Source organism: Elephas maximus, chromosome 4 (assembly GCF_024166365.1).
Source record: "Elephas maximus indicus isolate mEleMax1 chromosome 4, mEleMax1 primary haplotype, whole genome shotgun sequence".
Classification (NCBI taxonomy): domain Eukaryota; kingdom Metazoa; phylum Chordata; class Mammalia; order Proboscidea; family Elephantidae; genus Elephas; species Elephas maximus.
Window position 1 is genome coordinate 27,663,828 of NC_064822.1, and position 14,761 is coordinate 27,678,588.

The following is a 14,761-nucleotide window of genomic DNA, read 5'->3' on the forward strand; positions in this document are numbered from 1 at the left end:
AGGGAACCTTTCTTTTCGTATAAGCCAGAACACAAAAGACTTTCCACTCTATCTTTTTCTATTAACATTTAGTGAATAGAAGTTTGTTGGACCAATGAAGATCCTCCTGACTGTCCTTACTGAAACCTGTACCAGTGATTGTAGAGAGCAACAATTCAAAACGTAGGATGACAGTTTCTAGCCCATCTGTGAACAGCTGAAGCTTTCAATGGTTTTGCCCATTTGGAATGTTAATGTGTACTGATGACTCTGTAATATTCCTTGGACTCGGGCAGACACGGCTGTGGCAGCACTCTTGTCCGTTTTCCCATTCTTGTTTACTCTATAACGTTCCTTAGACTCAGCCAGACATGGCTGTGGCAACACTTTTGTCCATTTTCCCATTCTTGCTTACTCTGTAATATTTCCTTGGACTGGGCCAGGCATGGCTCTGGCAGCATGCTTGTCCACTTCTCAGCTTTTGCCTTTTTGACTGTATGCCGAATAAAACTTCCTTTTTGCTTTACTAAACTTTGAGACGTTTTTACCCTTCAACATCGCTCACGTACTACTGAGAATACTTACGGTCTGCCGATCTCCAAGTTGAGAACATTGATCTGAAGTGTTGTTGGGGGTTTTAAATGACAGGACAACGTTTAAAGAGCTTAGCACAATGCTTGAGTAAGTGCTCGATAAATTTCTGTTTCCTTCCCTTCCCTTCCCACTTCACAGATTAGAGTTTCTTAGTCCACTGTGAGCATTAATTTGTTCAGCTCTGCCTTCAGGTGGAACATCTGTATAAATCCAGCCTGGTGAATATTTTTAAACTGAGAGATTTTCCATCTGTTTGGGAGTTAAAGCAGCCCACATTATCCTCACTTGAGCTCTTAATGATATATGTGTGATGGAAACAAAAGCCATTTTAATGTGCAAGTGTTCATAGCCTCGCCTGCTCCTGTCTGTGCAGAGTCTGCCCCTCCCCCGCCACCTGAGGAATGCTTTCCTCACCGGCTTAGCTCTGGTATTTTTGTAAGGCAAAATTAGCAGACAGGTAGAGCGACCTGGCCAGAGATGCCTAAAGAAAATGGAAAGGATTTTCGCTTTCTGGGTCAGCCCTGGGTTCTCTCTTGTGAACAATCCAGGTAATGAGCAAAGCAGAAATGAAACTATAAAAAGAAGCCTGAGTCTCAATTGATCTAAATAAGAAAGATCTTGGTATAGGAGAAGGAAGCCCTGGTGGCATAGTGGTTAAGCGCTAGGCTGCTACCCAAAAGGTCGGCAGTTCGAAGCTGCCAGGCGCTACTTGGAAACTCTATGGGGCAGTGCTACGCGGTCCGATAGGGTCACTATGAGCCGGGATCGACTCGACAGCACTGGGTTTGGTTGTTTTGGTTTGATGTGTTGGCAGGAAAAGGATGACACAAAAGCCAGACTGGGTGGAAAACCAAGCCAAACCCACTGCAGTCGAGTCGATTCCGACTCAAAGCGACCCTATACGGACAGAGTAGAACTGCCCGATAGAGTTTCCAAGGAGCGCCTGGTGGATTTGAACTGCCGACCTCTTGGTTAGCAGCTGTAGCACTTAACCACTACACCACCAGGGTTTCCAGACTGGGTGGATGTTGGCAAAATTTGGGAAATTTGAAAACGGAGACTCAAACAATACACAGTATGGAAGAAGTGAAGAGGAGAGGTGTCTTTTGAAAAGTGCATTGTGAGTTATAATGTAAAAAAAAAAAAAAAAAATAGATTCCCCTTAAAGTTTCTTGAGAAATGCAGATAAAATATTGCAGTTCGTTTTAAGTTACTTTTGGCTGCTGGAATATATTTCTTCAAATACTACACTAAAACTGTTTCACATGCGTCTTCAACAACACATGCACACATACACATACACACACACAACTTTATATTTGAATATATTTAGTCCTTCCTAACTAAACAGCCAGGATCAGGATTATATATTGATTACTCTTTAAAATACTGCAAAATCACTAAGGTTGATCTTCTGCAGTGTCTTAAAAAAAAAAAAAAAAATTTTTTTCCTTAGGTATATGTAGCATAAGATTTTCATTTGAATATACCTTTCAAGAATAGAAAGTTACTGATATTGCTATCATCTGTGTTTTGCTTTTTGTTAGACTTCAAAATGTATTTTAAAACCGTTGAGCTTACTTTGTACACATATTTTAGAGTCACCTAGTGCTGAAGGTGCCGTGTTTTTTTTTTTGGAGTGTTGAAGGTGGCTAGTTGATCACGGAAGTCATTATCTTCAGCCAGCCATACAGCTAGAGACTACATTTCCCAGCCCTCTTTGCAGTGAGTTGGCCATTGGACTAAGTTTGTGCCAGTGGAAAGTGAGCAGAGGTGATTGTGCAATTTCTGCTTCATATGCTTAAAAGAAAACTGCTTGCTCTGGATTGTCTCATTATCCCTTCCTGTGGGCTGAATTGTGGACAAGGAACTGTGTCAATTTCAATGACTCAGATAAGAACAAGCCATTGGAGCAACAACATGGAAGGAACCTGGGTCCCTGCATGATCTTTGGCCCACCCAACCTGAGCACCCACCTCCTTCCAGGCTGTTTTTTAAACAAATAAGAAATGTTTGTACACTTCTATTATGTTTGAACTGGTGAATTATGGAGTTGTTTGTTACAGCATCTTAGCCTACACCATAATTAATACATTTAGAAAATGTTGCTTACAGTTTAGGGAACTATTGACTAATGGGCGATATAACTTACATATACTCTTCTCTGCATTATACAAAAATCTGTTGTAATAAAAAATTGAATCGTTGAGGATCATCACATGTTTGAGAAGAACCATTCGTTGGTATGAAAATTTATCTCTTCCTATACAATAACGTGCAGGGTTGCTTTGAGTTGGAATCAACTTGACAGCAACAAGTTTGGTTTTCTTTATACAAATATGTTGTGATTGATTAAAATAAGGAGTTCCTGGGTGGCACAAAATGGTTACACATTGACTTTGACTACTAATTTGAACCTACCCAGAGGTCCCTGATGAGAAAGACCTGGTGATCTGCTTCAGGAAGCTTATAAGCCTTGAAAATCCTATGGAGTGCAGTTTTACTCTGCAATACTTAAAATTCAGATCTTCAAACCTGGAGCAAGCAATTATAGTTAACCAACTGATGGCTGTATATTCTTAGGGCACTTATTCATTAAAAATATCAAGTGCTTGCTATGTCCAGCATGTGAAAGCTGGACAAGGAATAAGGAAGACTGAAGGAGAATTGATGTATTTGAATTATGGTGTTGGCAAAGAATATTGAATATACCATGGACTGCCAGAAGAATGAACAACTCTGTTTTGGAAGACGTACAGCCAGAATGCTCCTTAGAAGCAAGGATGGTGAGACTTCGTCTCACATAATTTGGACATGTTATCAGGAGGGACCAGTCTATGGAGAAGGGCATCATGCTTGGTAAAGTAGAGGGTCAGCGAAAAAGAGGAAAACTCTCAAAGAGATGAACTGACACAGTGGCTTCAACAATGGGCTCAAGAATAGCAACTATTGTGAGGATGGTGCAGGACTGGGCAATGTTTCGTTCTGTTGTATATAGGGTTGCTATGAGTTGGAACCAACTCTATGGCACCCAACAACACCTATGTGCTAGACAATATTCCATTTGCTGGCAATACAGTGGTGTTGATTATCATCTCTTCCTTCATGGAGCTTATGTGCTAGAAGAGAAACAGGACAAAACAATATCGTTTCAGTTAGTTACAAGTGATATGAAGAAAACAAGGTAAAGCAAGGGCTGGAAACCAGTGGAGTGAGGACAGGGGGAGTCCAGCTATTTTAGACAAGGTGGTCAGGGAAGATCTCCCTGAAGAGGAGGCATTTGAGTGGAGTTCTGAATTGACAGGAGCTCACCTTACAGAAGCATGGAGATACCATTCAGTTCACTCTCATTTGTGCTCCTCACCCTCGAGGCAGGCAGGAATAATCATGGGCCCCAGAGACCATGACAGTGACAAAGTCCAGCTTCCAATGTATCAGACATATCAACGGCTTGGTCTCTTATAGCAATTATATAGAGAGATCATAAAAAATCTTAAAATAATCTAAGATTATTACAGGTAGTGTTCGATGAGAGGGACATGGGTGGCTCAGTGGAAGAATTCTTGCTTTCCAGGCAGGAGACACAGAATGGATTCCCAGCCTATGCACCTCATGTGTAGCCATCACAGGATGGCTTGCATGTTGCTGTCATGCTGACCACATTTGAGTGGGGCTTCCTGACTAAGACAAACTAGGAAAGAAGGCCTGGCTATCTACTTCTGAAAATCAGCCAATGACTACACTATGTTTTGCATGGGGTCACCATAAGCTGAGGCGATGCGACGGCAGCTAACAGCAACTGTTGTTGCGACAGGAAAGAGAGAAACAGAGGGTTTTAGGGTCTTTGACCAGAACTCAGTCACATGGTCCCAACCTCATTTCACGGAGACTGGGAGACATAGAGGAGGGATGCTCTATGTACTGGGAACACAGAATATTTTTGCCGTAAGTTCTTACCCCTGCTGCAATGAGAGCAGCTATTTACTTATTTTCTGGTAGATGATGTTTCCAAGGGATATTTTATTTGAAGAAAGAGTTTTCTGGCTAAAAAATGTGGGAAGGCACTGAGCCAATGATAAAAATGATTATTTCAAATATGACTGCCTAATTTTGATACAATTTTAAAATTATACAACTTTCAGGGTTTGGCCAAGTTGAAGGAAATTTTTGTTAATAAATTGACTTCCTGATTGCCAGACTCAAGAAGAAAACATATCATCACATATATAGATGTTGATTTTCTGTTCTAGCTGTGGTAGACATGAAGTATTGGTGCCCAAAATCCATTCCACCCTTTTTCTAGTGTGTCTTCCTACTGCTGAGACTGGAAAACTGAAATCTACATTTCCAGACTCCCTTGCAGCTTAAATTCTCTGATGGTTAAGGTTTGTGTCGACTTGGCTAGGCCACGATTCTCAGTGGTTTGGCAGATGTTATGTAATCATCATGCATGTCGTGATCCGATGTAAGCAATCAATCAGTTGAAAGGGGAGTTTCAACTGATGTTGGGGGTGTGGTCTACAACCAATGTATTTATGGATGCTCTGACAAAACTTGCTCTCCCTCGATCCTGCACCTGACTCATCACCCTCTGATCTCTGGTTCTTGGGATGTGAGCCAGCAGCCTGCCACCTGATTTGCAAGTTTTGGGATTCACCAGCTCCTGCAACCCTGTGGGCCAGCAGCCTGTGATCTGACCACTCAATCTTGGGTATGTCAGCCCCTACAACCAACGAGACAGGAGAAGCCTCCAGTCTGATGCCTGACTTACGGATTTGGGACTTGCCAGCATCTACAACTACGTGAGCCATTTCCATAAAACAAATCTCTCTATATATATTTACATATATGCTTCACTGGTTTTGCTCCTCTAAAGTACCCAACCTACACAGATTCTGAACGGGAGTTAGATTTGGTGAATCAGAGTACTCTGTGTGAGATTTGGAATTTGGAAGTAAAGTGCAGGCCTCACTTCTGCTGATTTGCTGTTTCTTCTGGCAAGCTTCACCATGGAGACACTTTAAGTTTCTCATACCAGATGATAGCAGATGTTCCAGCATCCATGCACAAGTTTCCTGGGTGTCAGGGGCATGACGCAGGCCATCGAAGCTGCTGGCATGATTTGTGGTTCTGGAGGAAGGAGCAGTGGTGTCTTCTTAATCGCGGTGCCTCCCTGACTGTGGCTTAATGCTGCTGAAGTTCTGGAGTTATTAGCTCCCATAACCAGGGTTTTCAAGCAGTTCGCTCTGGTTCAAACCCCTGCTGAGAATTTGCATTTCTAACAAGTTCCCAGGTGGATGCTAATGCTGCTGATTAGGAACCAGTTCTGAGAACCACTAGTAGAGCAATGGTTCTCAAAATTTATCATACATAAAAATCACCTGGGGATCCTATTAAACTGTAGATTCTGATTCAGTATATCTGGAGTGGAAATGTAAATTCTCACTAGGGGTTCAAACTACAACAAACTTATTTGAAGCCCTTCCTGTAACTCACTAATGAGGGAAGAGAGAGAAATTCTTTTGGTGGTCCTCTCTGTAGTGTACTTAGGGAGTTATTTCTCAAAAATCTACCTACAGTTTACTTATTTAGCATGTCTCTACTCTTAAGCTCTAAATTATTTTGCATGTCATTTAATATGCTGTAATAAGCCCCTTCCTGCTTAAACTAGCTGGAGCGAATTTTGTTTTCCTCAGTTAAGCCCTGATTGATATAAGACCCAAATGTGGAACAATTATAATCTTACCTTGATAAAATAAAGATAGTAATATATGGGAACATCTTGGTCACTTACTCAAATATTCTCCCTAGCATACTGTACCAGGATAAGCGCAGCTCTTGCTCAGACCCTATTTCTTAGCATTTTGTAGAGCTGCTGGATTTTATAAATGAGCTGAACTTGGGTAAAGATGAGAGAAAAGGGAAATAGCCAAAGAAATATGACAGAGGCTGCAGGCTGTCCTCTTTCTTCCATAGCAGCAATCATCAAATATTTTCTGTAAAGGGCCAGAAAAAATATTTTAGGCTTTGTGAGTCATACAGTCTCTTTCACAACTACTCTATTCTGCCATTATAGCGTGAAAGCAGCCACAGACAATACCTAACATAGCCGTAGACATAGTGTGGTTATGTCTCCATACAACTTTATTTACAAATACAGGCAGTGGGATGGGTTTGGCTTGCAGACCATAGTTTGCCAATCCCTCTTCCATAGTAATAAACTAGCTGCTCTTGAGTCGATTCTGACTCATGGGAACCCCATGTGTGTCAGAGCAGAACTTGTTCCATGGGGTTTCCAATGGCTGATTTTTCAGAAGTAGGTTACTAGACTTTCCTTCCAAAGTGCTTTTGGGTGGACTTGAACCTCCAACCTCTGGTTTACCAGTCGAGCATATTAACTGTTTGAACCACCCAGGGACTCCTCCAAAGTTATACTGTCCTCAGTTTTTGTAATGGGTACATGCCACTTGGAATGAAAAAGTTTCCCAGGCTTCCTTGCAGCTAGGTATAACCATGTGATTAAATGTGACCAATGGGATGCAAACAGAAGTGATGTGTGCAACTCAGGAAAGGCCCCTAAAGAAGTGGTGAGGGTCAGGGGAGCATTCATTTCGATCTCCTGTTCTCCCTTTTTTTTTTTTTTTCCACATTGGAATGTGGTCATAATGGCTGAAACTCCAGAAGCCATTTTGGACTGGATAGTGATATCAGGACAAAAAGCCATACATTGGTAAAAAACAAGACAGCAGGTGACTAGATCTTTGACATCTTGAAATGTCAGGCGAACTTCTTGAATATGAGAAAGAAGTAAACTACTATCTTGTTTAAGCCATCTTGATTTGGGGTTTTTTTGTTATTCACAACCAAACAATCCCAAAAGATAAGGCAAAAATTCAAAAGGCATAGAAAACTAATGAGAAGCTGCTCAATAAATAAATATGCTGAATTAATAAATGACCACAAACTGAAGTATGCAGTACATGAAATAAGGCTACTGGCACTTGATTCAAAAGATCTAAATGTCACCTTTAGATAAAAATATAAAAATTTATTTGCAATACCAAATTTCTATATATAAAGATTTTTTGCAGAAAGTTATTTGATATTTTCATGATGTGAAATGGAGAAAAATAAGTCTTATTAATAGAGTAAAGCAGGTCTAAATCTAGTTATAAAGTGTGTATTACAATTCACAATTAAAATGCTGAGCAACTATAGGCTAAACTGCCATTGCATGTAGTGTTCAGAATTATATCTATATTCAAGTCAGTGGACCACAGAAATAGCTTTCTTAGTTAGTGTTACAAATGTCTCTACACCCAATACTATCATGAAGGTAGTTTTTCTCATCCCTACTCATGTCCATACCCCTCTGTATTATAACACTATTTCATGAGGTGCTATTTGTTTTTCTAGGTTAAAAGAAGAAAGGCTGAATTAAGCTACAGCTGAGCTCTTTACAATCTTGCTATTCAAAATGTGGTCCTGGGACCATCAGCCTCACCCAGGAGCTCGTTATAAATGTAGAACCTTGGGCTACACTCAGTGCATCAGCATCTGATTTTAATAAGATTCCCCAGGTGACTCGTGTGAAAAAGTAGTTTGAGGATCCTACTTTTCATTTCTTCTGCACTGGCATCAAGTAGCAAATAATCTTTAACTTCCTTAGCTCTTTCAATCTCAAAAATACTAGAGTGCTACTATAACACAAATACCACAAGTGTGTGACTGTAAAGAAGAGAAATTTATTTTCTCGTAGTTTAGGAGGCTAGGAGGTACGGCTTTAGGGGGAGGGTCTTCCTTATCTATTTCAGCTTCTAGTAGCTGCCAGCAATCATTGGCATACCTGGGCTTATAGATGCAACTGTCTTTTTTGTCTGACTTTCTCCCCCCCTTGCGTGTATCTCTCTGTCTATTCTTTTTTCACCAACATAGATGGCAGCTATACACATGGACCTTGCCCGATGGAATACACAGGAATCAAACTGACTACATCTATGGAAAAAGATGATGGGAAAGCTCATGTCATCAGTCAGAACAAGGCCAGGGGCTAACTATGGATCAGACCATTAATTACTCACATCCAAGTTGAAGCTGAAGAAAATTAGAATAAGTCCACGAGAGTCAAAGTATGACCTTGAGTATATTCCACCTGAATTCAGAGACCATCTCAAGAGTAGATTTTATGCTTTGAATGACTGAAGACCAGAAAAGTCATGGAATGACATCAAGGACATTATATATGAAGAAAGCAAGAGGTCATTAAAAAGACAAGAGAAAACAAAAAACAAAAAACACCTAAATGGATGTCCAAAGAGACTCTGAAACTTGCTCTTGAATGTGTCGAGTAGCAAAAGTGAAAGGAAAAAAATGATGAAGTAAAAGAGCTGAACAGAAGATTTCGAAGGGCAGCTAGAAAAGACAAAGTAAAGTGTTATGAAGACATGCATAAAGACCTGGAGATAGAAATTCAAAAGAGGAGAACACACTCAGCATTTCTCAAGCTGAAAGAGCTGAAGAAAAAATTCAAGCCTTCAGTTGCAATACTGAAAGATTCCACAGGGAAAACATTAAACAATGCAGGAAGTATCAAAAGAAGATGGAACGAATACACAGAATCACTATACCAAAAAGAATTGGTTGACGTTCTGCCATTTCAGAAGACAACATATGATCAGGATCCTGTGGTACTAAAGGAAGAAGTCCAAGCTGCACTGAATGCACTGGAGAAAAACAAGGCTTCAGGAATTGACGGAATACCAGTGGAGATGTTTCAACAATCGGATGCAGTGCGAAAAGTGCTCACTCATCTATGCCAAGAAATGTGGACAATATCTACCTGGCCAATCCACTGGAAGAGATCCGTATTTATGCCTATTCCCAAGGTGATCCAACTGCATGTGGAAATTATTGAACAATATCATTAATATCACATGCAAGAAAAATTTTGCTGAAGATCATTCAAAAGTGACTGCAGCGATACATCGACAGGGAACTGCCAGGAATTCAAGCTGGATTTAGAAGAGGACCTGGGACCAGGATATCATTGCTGATTTCAGATGGATCCTGGCTGAAAGCAGAAAACACCAGAAAGATGTTTGCCTGTGTTTCATTGACTATGCAAAGGCATTCGACTGTGTGGACCATAACAAATTACGGATTACATTGTGGAGAATGAGACTTCCAGAACACTTAATTGTGCTCATGAGGAATCTGTACATGGATCAAGAGGCAGCTGCTGGAACAGAATAGGGGGTTGCTGCATGGTTTAAAGTCAGGAAAGGTGTGTGTCAGGGTTATATACTTTCACCATACTTATTTAATCTGTATGCTGAGCAAATAACCCAAGAAGCTGGACTATATGAAGAAGAATGGAGCATCAGAATTGGAGGAAAATCCATTTCATCACCCTAATCCAAGTGATCAAATTTAGCCCCGCTAATGGTAGAAACAAGTGTTATGGCTCCTGATGACATAATCTAGCCAAAATGTTTAACACGAGTCCAGCAAACTTTTAGACCTTTCAGTTTATAGAAAGTACAGGGGGTGATGAAAAGTTAAACAGTAGCACCAGGAAACACCCAGACAGAATAAGGTGAATCATTCTGTGGGATAATTGATCAAGCTTATCTAACAAGTCAGTGTGCAATGGGAAAAAACGAAGGGGTGGTGATAGAGCGGCAGAGAGCTGAGAGACATACAACTAGATTCAATGTGTGGACCTGGATAAACACTAGTTTGGAAAAATAAGCTCTAATTGGGGGATAACTGAGGAAGCTTCAATATGTATAGACTACTAGGCGAGCTAAAAATTTATTGACTTACAGAGGTAAAGATCATTAACTAAGGATATCAGGTTATAAAACAGCTTGTACAGTATTATTTCATTGTCATAAAAATACATACACATATATACATCTAAAATTATTGCAGTCATTAGCACTAGGTACCAAAGAGTCTAAAACTCTAATAGCATTGAACCATGGCACTCCCACACAAGGCACACAATTCTTTTAATTTTTTAATAAAGAAATAAGTTTTATTACAAAAGCCATATATGTGCATTGAGAAAGTTAGAAAATATGATAGGCAAAAATAAGAAAATAAAGTCATCATATTCCTACTACCCAGAGATTATCTCTGTTAATACTTCTTTATGGTAAAAGGATACAACCCTGACACATACCTTTCCTGATTTTAAAACATGCAGTATACCCTTGTTGTGTTTGAATGGCTGCCTCACCATCTATGTACAGGTTCTGCATAGACACAAGTTAAGTGTTCTGGAATTTTCATTCTTTGCAATGTAACCCATAATTTGTTATGATCCATGCCACGCAGTTGAATTCCTTTGCATAGTCAATAAAACACAGGGAAACATCTTTCTGGTATTCTCTGCTTTCAGCAAAGTTCCATGTGACATCAGCAATGATATCCCTCCTTCCACGTCCTACTGAATTTCCAACAGTTCTGTGTGGATGTATTGCTACAACCATTTTTGAATTATGTTCAGCAAAATTTTACTTGTGTGCAATATTAATGATATTGTTCGATAATTTCCACATTCTGTTGGACCAACTTTCTTTGGAATGGACACAAATATGGACCTCTTCCAGTGGGTTAACCAAGTACCTGTTTTCCAAAATCTTGGCATAGACAAATGAGTGCTTCCAGCATTGCATTCCTTTGTTGAAACATCTCAGTTGATGCTACGTCAACTCCTGGAGCCTTGTTTTTAGCCAACGTCTTCAGTGCAGCTTGGACTTTTTCCCTCTATATTCTCAGTTCTTTATCATATGCTACCCCCTGAAATGGTTGAACATAGACCAATTCTTTTTGGTACAGTGACTCTGTGTATTCTTTCGTCTTCTTTTGATGCTTCCTGTGTCATTCAATATTTTTGCCCATGGAATCCTTCAATATTGCAACTCGAGGTTTGAATTTTTTCTTCAGTTATTTTAGCTTGAGAAATGCCAAGCGTGTTCTCCTCTTTTTGTTTTCTAACTCCAGGGCTTTTCATGTTTCATTATAATACTTTACTTTGTCTTCTCTAGCTGCCCTTTGAAATCTTCTTTTCAGCTCTTTTACTTCATCATTTCTTCCATTTGCTTTAGCTACTCTACGTTCAAGGGCAAGTTTCAGAGTCGCTTTTGACATTTATTTTGGTCTTTCTCTCTTTCCCATCTTTTTAATGACCTCTTACTTTCCTCGTGTATGATATCCTTGATGTCATCCCACAATTTGTCTGGTCTTCAGTCATCAGTGTTCAATCTGTCAAATATGTTCTTGAGATGGTCTCTAAATTCAGGTGGGATACACTCAAGATTGTATTTTGACTCTCATGGACTCATTTTAATTTTCTTCAGCTTCAACTTGAATTTGCATATGAGTAATTGATGGTCTGTTCCACAGTCGGACCCTGGCCTTGTTCTGACTGATGATATTGAACTTTCCCATTGTCTCTTTCCATAGATGTAGTTGGTTTGATTTGTGTGTTTTCCATCTGTCAAGGTCCATGTGATAGGCACCATTTACATTATTGAAAAAATGTATTTGTAATAAATAGGTTGTTGATCTTACAAAATTCTATCATGTGATCACTGGCATTATTTCTATCACCAATGTCATGTTTCTTAACTACTGATCCTTCTTCTTTGCTTCCAACTTTTGCATTCCAATCACCAGTAATTATCAATGCATCTTGATTGCATATTTGATCAATTTCAGGCCACAGAAGTTGGTAAAGATCTTTAATTTCTTCATCTTTGGCATTAGTGGTTGGTATGTAAAGTTGAATAACAGGTGTATTAACTGGTCTTCCTTGTAGGCATATGGATATTATCCTATTACTGGTAGCATTGTACTTCAGGATAGATCTTGATATGTTCTTTTTGACAATGAATGTGACATTGTTCCTCTTCAATTTATCATTCCCGGCATAGTAGACCATATGATTGTCTGATTCAAATAGCCAATACCAGTCCATTTTAGCTCACTAAGGCCAAAGATATATATCTTCAAGAGTTCCATTTCATTTTTGACAACTTCCAGTTTTCTTAGATTCATACTTTGTACATTTCACCTTCTGTTTATCAATGGATGTTTGAAGCAGTTTCTTCTCATTTTGAGTCATGTTACATCAGCAAATGAAAGTCCCAAATGCCTTACTCCATCAATGTCATTAAGGCTGACTCTACACTGAAGAGGTAGTTCTTCCCCATTGGTATTTTGAGTGTCTTCCAACCTGAGGGGCTCATCTTCTGGCACTATATCAGGCAATGTTCCACTGTTATTCATAAAGTTTTCACTGGCCGATTTTTCAAAAGTAGATTACCTGGTCCTTCTTCCTAGTTGGTCTTAATCTAGAAGCTCAGCTGAAACCTTTCCATCATGGGTGACCCTGCTGGTATTTGAAATACCAGTGGCATAGCATACTTATTCAGTCTGTATGCTGAGCAAACCATCTGAGAATTTGAACTATATGAAGAAGAACATGGTAACAGGATTGGAGGAAGACTCATTCACAACCTAAGATATGCAGATGACACAGCCTTGCTTGTTGAAAGCAAAGAGGTTTTGAAGCACTTATTAATGAAGACAAAATATTACAGCCTTCAGTATGGATTACACCTCAATATAAAACAAAAATCCTCACAACTGGATTAATAAGCAACATCACGATAAACGGAGAAAATACTGAGGTTGTAAAGGATTTCATTCTTCTTGGATCAACAATCAACACCCATAGAAGCAGCAATCAAGAAATCAAACAGTGTGTTGTACTGGGCAAATCTGCTGCAAAAGACCTCTTTAAAGTGTTAAAAACAAAGATGTCATTCTGAGGACTAAGGTAGATGTGCCTGACTCAAGCCATGGTATTTTCAACTACCTCATATGCATGGGAAATCTGAACAATGAATAAGGAAGATCAAAGAAGAATTGATGCCTTTGAGTTCTGGTGCTGGTGAAGAATATTAAATATACCATGGACTGCCAGAAAAGCAAACAAATCTGTCTTGGAAGAAGTACAGCCAGAATGCTCCTTAGAAGTGAGGATGGCAAGAGTTCTTCTCACATACTTTAGACATGTTATCAAGAGGGACCAGTCCCTGGAGAAGGACATCATGCTTGGCAAAGTATAGGGTCAACGAAAGAGAGGAAAACCCTCAATGAAAGGGACTGACATAGCGGCTACAACGACAAGCTCAAGCATAACAATGATTGTGAGAATGGTGCAGGACTGGGCAGTGTTTCATTCTGTTGTACATAGGGTTGCTATGAGTCAGAACTGACTCGATGGCACCTAACAACAACAACGCCTTTTTAATCGTTCTTTCACATAATTCTCATAGGATAAAAGCCTGAAGTAGTGTGGGTAAGAGATAGGTCTTCCGTTACCTAAACCAAAAACAGGTTGCCATCAAATCAATTCCAACTCCTGGTAACCCCATGTGTGTCAGAGTAGAGCTGTGTTCCATAGGGTTTTCAATGGCTGATCTTTTTGGAAACAAATCAACAAGGTTTTCTTCCAAGGAGCCTCTGTGTGGACTTGAACCTCCAACCTTTCATTAGCAGCCAAGCTCATTAACCATTTGCACCATAGCAAGCCTTTGCCTATTTCTTGCCAGTCAAATTTTCTCTATTTCCCTCATAGCTCCTAAGCTTCAGCCTTAAGCCATAATGATTTGTCAGTGGAAATCTAATTTACAGTTTTTTTTTTAACAAACAAATAAAACCTTTCATCTTGCCTGTTCAGATAAAGACAACATTTAACAATAACTGAGAATGTAACTGCTTTCATAATTTCGAAAGGTACACATCATTGTGTGATTTTGTCCTTGACAATGGCTTGTATCCCCTTTTAAAACACTTTCCACACTTTAAAGCCTTGGAAACAGAATTTTTAAACCTATTTTAACATTCTACAAATAAAGGGTTACACTGAATTTTTAGAGTCATTAGCTAAAAAAAAAAATGCATTTTCTAACTAATTTGCAAGAAGAACTGATTAATGTCAGGAAAATTTGTAAACATAATTTTAACAAAGCCCTTTGCATTATTGGTGAATGGAGCTGAAAATGAGTAGTAAACACAGTAGGAAATCCACTTTTCCATTTGAATCTATGTACTTTCCTGGGTATCTCTATTAGAGATGACAACATTAAACCCAAGTCTCTAATTAAACTGA